The 9,049-nt window shown below is 36.2% G+C and overlaps 1 long non-coding RNA gene across 1 annotated transcript; it reads right to left on the minus strand.

Moving 5' to 3' along the window:
* Positions 1-4,880: 4,880 nt before the first annotated feature.
* On the minus strand, positions 4,881-6,745 carry LOC131805525 (uncharacterized). Its single transcript, XR_009343706.1, has 3 exons — positions 5,898-6,745; positions 5,166-5,626; positions 4,881-5,093 (listed from the first exon to the last, which is right to left on the minus strand). It is a non-coding gene; the product is annotated as an uncharacterized LOC131805525 (long non-coding RNA).
* Positions 6,746-9,049: the final 2,304 nt, after the last annotated feature.

Consider the following 9,049-nt stretch of genomic DNA (forward strand, 5'->3'; position numbering starts at 1 on the left):
CTATGACAATTCGCACCAATTCGGAAAGTGCTGCTGGCAGAAAAAATCGCATAAAAATATGCAGAAAAATATGTGAATAATATTGTTACATTTTGTCATATATTTTTTAATTTTTGCCATTTTTTATCATTTTTTTCAATTTGTCTTCTAATTTGAATTGTATGTAAATTTTTTTTGAATGCCAATTGAAATATTGAAAATAATCAAATTAGTGCACAATGCGCTGGTAATTGTGACTCCAATCCTAGATCAACCAACACAGTTGTATGAAGCTTATGCCAATACGTGGACCTTCATTTCCATATGTCAAATTTCCTATCAAAATCCAAAATGCTGAAATGCAGCCAATTCGATCGGAAATTGCGACACGATAGAGTGAAGTGCTGAATATTCATATTATTCAAAATACTTTGAATCTGCAGGCATGGTTATATTGGGGCTTAGCTTAATAGGGACCCAATATTATACAACTGTTGCCGGAAAAGATTTCAGTCAAGTGAATATGAATAATTGAGCGGTCGGAAATTGTAGCAAAAACGTGGAAATACCGAGTGTTAGTTGGTGAAATTATATAAGGTCAAGGCCTGATCGTGGACAGATGTGCCCTCTTGATTACTAATCATAGTAAACATTTGTCTTACGTCTGTGCATAGATTCAAAGATTTAGCTTAAAGCGAGAGTCTCCTTTCAAAATGTTTTTAATTTATAATACACTACATAACAGCAATAATCAATCATCAAATAAACATCATAATAGATTGTGTTTGCTTTTTAAAAAGGAGATGGGAGAATTTTTACTTTATAAAAAAACAAGTAAAAAAGCTGTGAATCTGAACTTTGAATACCCTCCACCATTTGGAACGAATTTGGCAATTTTCAAAAAAAGTAAAATCCGTTAAAAATTATGTTAAAATCTTAAAAATACAGAATGTAGCCGTATGTATACGACGATTTGGAAGACGTTTACCTGCACAGACAATTTTCTGTCATATTCTGTACTATCCAATACGAACTTCAAATACCAATTTTGAAATATTTCCGGTGAATAATGTCGCTTAAATCACTAAAATACCGGAAAAAGGGAGGTACCATTATATGGGAGATGTACCAAAACGTGGACCTACATGTCCCATTTTTAATACCAAAAGTCCTGCAGACATAATATAAATTTGAGTAAAATTTTATCAACCTTCTTAATTTCGTTCAGAAACTAGAGTTATTTTCACTGACGGACGGACATCGCTAAATCGACATAGAATTTTATGCTGATCAAAATATGCATATACTTTGTGTGGTCTATTTCGAGGTGCTACAAACGGAATGACATACTTAATATACCCGCCATACTATGGAAAATTTTTGTGGGGAAGGGAATGTTCCGTTCTTCTTGTGTTGGTAGAAATATTGGGAAGTTTTGTGGGAGAGATAGCAGAAGAAGGCACCATGAGCAGTTATCCGATATATTCCATCTCCATCTCAGATCTTGTGTTGGAAGATAGGAATTGTATGTCCATTTCGTGTTTTATGAGTTTTACGTTTATTAACAATTTTTACCAGTTATTATCAGAAGGAGTGGTCGATTCTATCTATTCTTCATACCGGATGTTATGTTGATTAAAATATTGGTATTTGTAAAATTTAAAGCCAAACCGGACTCTTTTTCACAATTTATAAGAGTTAAAATTATTCAAAATCTCGACCCTTTGTGGGGGAGTTACTTGCAATGAAGCTACGTTTGTTGGTAATTGTCCATTAAAGGGAGTTATCCGCCTGAGAGAGTATTCACTTTAACTGTATACCCTCTGTAACCATACCTATAACTCATACAATATTGCTCGTAGGTTCTTCATATCTCGTATATACCTCTTTTATTAAACGAGACCACAAACATAGGTTTTTGAAACAACTCCACCAAATGCCAAGAGAATATGAACCCTCAGAATAATTCTATATTTCGAACTTAAAAACCGATTTTTTGCGTAAATGAGAACTTTTTCAATTTTCTTTAATTTTCACAATTATTTTACTTGGGAAACACACACTTTTTCTTTCAGAAGCTTTACTTTTTTCACCATAATAATTTTACTGTTAGCACAGACAAATACATAATATTAAAAAAAGCTTTAGTGTGTAAAGCTTTTAGTATGAAACTGGAAGAAATTTGTAATAATATTAATACCGCTACGTCTGGTCGAAGCTTGAATGAACTTTATGACAGCATTTCAACCCCCCACGTGGAAATGTGTCTCTGCTATAAACTATCATTATAGTACGGGGGTGTTTTTATGCTATAAAATTCGCTCATAGTTTGCAGTTGACACACTAGATGGAGTTGTGTTACCTTTGGCGCTCTCCATCACCATGAATGCAAAAACCATTAATGTCAATGAAATCTGAAAACAGCTATTTCTATTTGCTGTCTGCGAAAATTAATAATCGTCTTTGTATTACATTGGTGTCACTCTCAAAATCAAACTGGCAAACACTTCGAAGAAGTCTTGGCGTCTATCAGCTGTAGATTAAATTTGTTGCCTGTGGATGTTTCGTGAAAACTTTTAAACCTCAAGGCAGCCGTTGTGGTTATGTTTAGCAGGGGGACAATGGCCTTCAAATTTGTTGCTGACATTTGGTACTTTGTAACAAAATAAAAATTATTTCTATTTTCAACATTGCTTCTTTTTGGTGACGGCATTCTTGCGGCCACTTGTTAGTATGTCAACATTGAAATCCTTTCAAAATTGTTTGTATTTAATTTCTTGAACTGAGTAATTAGACGTTTATTATGTTGACAAAATAAACAACAATGCATTCATTCGGTGAATGGACTCTGGCCTTTGGTAAATTTAATTGCACAATTACATCGAAGAGAGACATAAATATACATGTTTCTTAAATAAGCACATATATGTATAGAGTCCTTTTTGCAAATACATACACATCAATTTCAACCAAAATCTATTGAAAGTGACATCAATTTGAAGAGATACATAAATATTTTTTTGTAAAGTTAGTGGCTGAAAATGTTGTGCACTGAAAATAGTAGATGAAAATTTATAAAAACAAGTTAAAAAGCTTTAAGTTCGGCCTGGCCGAGCTTTGAATTACCCCCCACCATTTGAAACGAATGTGGCATTTTCAAAAAATAAAATCCGTTAACAATTCTGATAATATCTCAAAAATACCGAATGTAGCCGTTACATTAGGGTTATACGACAACGTGGACCTGCATGGGCAACTTTTGTCAAAAGCCATTACAATATTCAAATGCGAAACTTGAAAAAAAGTCGGTGAATAATGTCGTTAAAATCACAAAAATACCGAAAATAGGGAGGTACCATTCTATGGGGGCTATACCAAAATGTGGACCTATATGACCCGTTTTCAATTCCAAAAGTCCTGCAGACATAATATACATTTTAGTAAAATTTTATCAACCTTCTTCATTTCGTTCGGAAGCTAGAGTGATTTCCACAGCCAAAGAATTTAAGGCTGTTTAAGAATTTATAGACTTTGTGGGGTCTAAAATGTATAATTCGAGATATTACAAACGAAATGACAAACTTAATATACCCTCCATACTATGGTGGAGGGATAAAAATCTTACTAATACTTTAAAATACATAATACTTTAAAACTAAACTATTTTACAGGGTGAGATGAAAAAACTTCAACCAACTCGTCCGACAGCTGTTAAATTTATTTTAGTGGCTATCGTTAGAGCACTCCAACATTTAAATGTGAATAAATCTTTTTTGTCTCATACCCTCGCTCGTTACCGTGATATTGGTAGCGTAGCCCGACGTCAAGGAAGTGGACGGAAGAAAACAGCAACATCAGCAGAAATGGTTCGAAAAGTAAATAAGCGACTTGATCGAAGCCTGCGTCTCAGTGGCCGAAAAGTGGCTCGTTAGCTGAACATATCGCAATATTCTATTCGGCATATATTGAAAAATGAGCTCGGGGTAAGGTTTACACCGCAATAGATAGAAAATATACTTTGCTTGGCCGAAGGTGGTGAACAGCCGATCGGAAAAACCCAATTCGGCAGCCAAAGAGGTCAGCTGAAAATATTCACCTTTGGTTGGCCACCAGAGCTTAAGCGCCGGCCATGGTGATGGTGTTGGCCTCCATAACAGCCGCTCTCCGCTCGTATTAATCGACCGTGGAATCAGAATAAATGCCGAATATTATCGCGAAAATATTCTGGAGGGTGTATTAAAGCCTTGGGCACGCAAACAATTTGGCCGCAGATATTGGACATTCCAACAGGACTCAGTAACATCGCACTCAGCACGTGCCACCCGAGAGTGGTTATAAAATGAGGTTCCTCGCTTCATTTCCAGCGCACAATGGCCACCAAAATCTCTGAATACCAATCCGTTGGACTATTGTGTCTGGAGTATTTTGAAATGCAAGATTGGCACTAAAAAATACCAAAGTGTCGATCACCTCAAGCAAGCGCATCACCGGGAATGGTCCAAAATACCGCAGAGCAACATTCGGGCAGCGTGTGACGGTTTCATTGGCCGTTTGAAGGCCATAATTCGTGCCAAAGGTGACCAATTCGAAGAAATCTAAACTTATTCTACAATATTATGCTATTTTCGAGATTTTTTTATTCAATAAAATTAAAAAAAATGTAAAAATTATGGCGTTTGACTTTGTTGCAGTTTTTTTTATCTCACCCTGTATGGTATCATTTTAGAACTTTTGGTAACCTTTAAATTCGAATTCCAAAAAAAAAAAATTCTTTCAAAATTCAGGATTCCAAATAAAAAGTGTCCAATTTTTTATACATTTTGCTTATTTTTGGTACCCTTTTGGTACGAATATCTTTCCAACATATGAGCAATAATAACGCATGTTTATCTGTTGCCCAATCACAGTTCCAAATACCATATTTGTTTTATGAATCACTCTGTGAACAACAACTAATATCAGCGAAAATGGAGATTTTCAATAGAAACGCATTTCTCTAACACGACGATTTTGAACTGTCCGATACACATCAATGGTTTTCCATTCGTTTCGTTAAATATCCTCTTAGACAGCGATGACAATCGAGCCATGAAATATTTTCCATTCGTAGAAGTCTGAAAATAAAACAAAAAAGGACTTTCAACAGAATCCTCAAAAAGTGGTTGTATTTACTGTCTGCGGCTTACATTGTCATTTAATGAGCATTTTATTTGTGTGGCGGTGTCAACCAACCTCGACTGAGCTAGTCGTAGCAGAGTAAAAGTTTCACTTTTCAAAAAGGTCACTCGATTCCTACGGAATTCTATTCAATTGACTGGCATCTAAAGGTCACTTCGATCCCGGTTTGTTTGGCCTTCTGGGCAATGTCCTTAAATTTTATTTCAACAAATGTAAAGGCTGCATTTCCATTCAATCATTTGTTGGATGAATTAGGTCTCAGTTGTGTGTTGTAGCCAACTTGTAGCAAGTCTTTGTGTGTAGCCTGTGTTTGGTGCAGGGATGCGGCGGTGGTGTGTGTGTGTTTTGCCAAAAAGTTTGTAATAAATTTAAAGTTTTCTTTATTCGATTTTATTGATCGCCTACGGGAATTTCGCCTAAACAACCTTGTATTTGAATATACAAACACACATAGATTGTAGGTGTAGATCTGGAATTTATAAGCGTGACAAATAACTCAAGTTAGTAAAGTATTCATTTAGTTCTATACAGTTGGTCGGCCATAACAGGATTACATTTAAAAATCACAACATTTTAAAAAATTCTGGGCAGATGATTGATAGAATTTATTCCAAGAGGGTTCTCTCCGGATTACCACCATAGATTTGTTTAATACCTAGATTTTATTTAGATTTATAATTGAAGTGATAGAAATTGTTGCAGATAAAACGGTGTGTCCGTCTATCGACTGAATGGCTCACCTGATAGTTGTAACGTTTCCCATTCACAGTCCCATTAATTCTCGATGTTGTTTTGTTCTGTTTTGAACGTTACAATGTCGGCTTTGAAAACGTTAAGTTAACGACTGTCGGGAAGAAAGCCTCCCTTAGCACGTAAACAACAAATCATGCAGCAAACCAGCACATTGAACACTCCACCCCAAAATATCCTGTCACTTTGGCCGTGGCATTCAAACTGCAACCATGGCTGTCATGCCCCACTCCCCCTCTCCTTCTCTCTTTCTTTCTTTTTTCCCGTGTTAGTGACATTTGGAGGTTACCCAACAGATTTGTTGTTTCACACGACGCTGCCTGCCGGGAAACAATCACTTCCAGATTTTACGTTCACAATAGCCGGAATGGCTGTATTGCTTCAATCACACTTCGTCGAGTGCAGACAAACACTTGCTCCGAGCGGAAGGGTTGACAATGGCAACGCAGGTTGGAGGAGAAAGCCGGGCTTCCGTTTTGTACAACATCACGTTAGACTAATTTTTTGTTGTTGTATTCCAGCGACATAGTTTCAGATGTTGCCTCAAGTTGCTGGGGGATTTAGATTTGCAACAGAATAATCCAATGGTCATTTGTGCATGTCAAAGCATTTTTGTGTTTTTTTCTTCTTTTCTTTGTTTCTCCTTGAAAACGTTGCAGTCCTGATGCAGACGTGTTCTGTGATGTAAATGTAGTGAAGCGAAAAAAAAAGGAAAACGTGAAACGACATTGCTCGCTGTGAGGGATAACAAATACAAAAGCGAATGGATGCGTAAGCGAATTATGCTAACAAAGACGTTAACTTTGGAACGTTCAAATTGGCCTAATCTGTTGCGCGTTTTCATTTGGTTATGTGTTTTATGGTGTGTTTTTCTATTTGCATATGTTATATGTTAACGGTCTTAAATTAATCTGAAACTAGGGATGTTTTCTGAAGATGTTGATAATTAAAGAATACTATTTTTTGACTACTGATGATATAACTAGGAACTAGGATGAAATTGTTGAAACCTTTTAATTCTGAGCTTTTGGAGTGCCGAATATTTGGGGGACGGAAAATCATTTTTTTTTTTGGGATGAAAATCCTTGATTGTATATATTGGTCAGAAAATTCCATAACTTTTATGTGACCATAACTTTTATGTGACCATAACTTTTATGTGAGAAATACGCGAATATTTTAAATTTCTGCGGAATCACAAATATACGCATATATAGCAAAATATATACAATCTCATATATCAAAGAAGGGGATGTTAATTAGACCTCTTATAACTCAAGAACGGTTGGACGGATTTTGATAATTCTTACCAATTCAGAATGACCTCTTGGCCAAAAAGATTTAAATCAAGAAATATCGAACAACATAATGCCAAATATTAAACTAAAACATAGAAAACTATACAGGGTGGGATAAAAAACTGCAACAAAGTCAAACGTCATAATAATTACATTTTTTTAAATTTTATTGAATGAAAGCAAAAATTTTCGGAAATAGCATCAAATTTTACAATAAGTTTAGATTTGTTCGAATTGGTCACCTTTGGCACCAATTATGGCCTTCAATCGGCCAATGAAACTGTCAAACGCTGATCGAATGTTGCTCTGCGGTATTTTGGCCCATTCCCGGCGAAGCGCTTGCTTGAAGTGATCGACACTTTGGTATTTTTTGGTGTTAACCTTGCTTTCCAAAAGACTCCAGACACAATAGTTCAACGGATTGGTATCCGGAAATTTTGGTGGCCATTGTGCTCTGGAAATGAAGCGAGGAGCCTCATTTTCTAACCATTCTTGGGTGGCGGTGGTGCTGAGTCCTGTTGGAATGTCCAAGGTCTGCGGCCAAAATGTTTGCGTGCCCAAGGCTTTAATACACCTTCCAGAATATTTTCGTGAAAATATTCGGCATTTATTCTGATGCCACGGTCGATTAATACGAGCGGAGAGCGACCATCGGCTGTTATGGCGGCCCACAAAATCACAATGGCTGGCGCTTGAGTTCTGGTGGCCAACCGAAGGTGCACATTTTCAGCCGACCACTTTGGCAAGTAAACCCGATCATTTTGTTTGTTTACAAACTGCTGGAAAACGAGTGTTTTCTCATCGGAGACAACCAAATTCGGCCATGCGAAGCAACACTTTAACTCTTTTAAGACTATTTTCTTTATGTTACGGCACTTTTTTTTAATTTAATGGCTTTACCCCGAGCTTATTTTACAATATTTGCGGAAAGCAATATTCCGATATATTCAGCTCACGATCCATTTTCGGCCACTACGACGCGGGTTTCGATCAAGTCGCTTCTTTTCTTCCGTCTACTTCCTTGATGTCGGGCTACACTACCAGTATCACGGTAACGATGGTACGAGGTTTTTCAGCCAAATATAAAGAAATCACACTATCACGTTCGAATTCCATCACGAATAACCTTTTTCCGGAAAATTCTCACCAAAATGCTTTTGTACGCTTGTAAACAATATAATGAGCTGTCACTGGAATAATTTTAATAGCTGTCGGACGTGTGGCTTAGAAATTACAGCAGTCTGAAGTTGGATGCAGTTTTTTCATCTCACCCTGTATAGGGCAAATGCTACGTAGATGTGCATGACTTCGTGGTTTCGATCCAATCGTATGTTTTTGGAAAATATCGGTTACAGATCAATGATGATAATTCAAAAAGTGCAGAAATCGTCAAACTCTAGCCCATGCTTACCTAATTGATACGATGCATAATGAAATATCGCTATATATCTGTTTGCAGCATTTAATGTTTATTTCTGCAATAACATGTCTTTAGTCAAATCCCTTTTGGGATATTTTTGAAGTAAATTATGTCCTTATAGTCAATCAGTTCAAGGGTTTCCTACTGGTATAAAACAAATTTGGTATCATATATTACATTTTGCATACCCAAAAACAACATTTAATCTCATCTTTCAGACCAATAGAAAGTTAAAGAGTCTAAGGTTTAAGGTATAAAAATTTAACCCATAAAACACAGTTTTTAGTATTTTCAATATCTTTTGTACGAATCTCTAAAAATCCCTCCTCAGATACTCCCCAGCGGCTGCATAAAATGCTATATTTAAAGATAGTGACAACGTCTATAGTTATTTCATCCTGCAATCCTAGATTTTAAGTGTTTT

This window comes from Musca domestica, unplaced genomic scaffold (assembly GCF_030504385.1).
Source record: "Musca domestica strain aabys unplaced genomic scaffold, Musca_domestica.polishedcontigs.V.1.1 57, whole genome shotgun sequence".
Classification (NCBI taxonomy): domain Eukaryota; kingdom Metazoa; phylum Arthropoda; class Insecta; order Diptera; family Muscidae; genus Musca; species Musca domestica.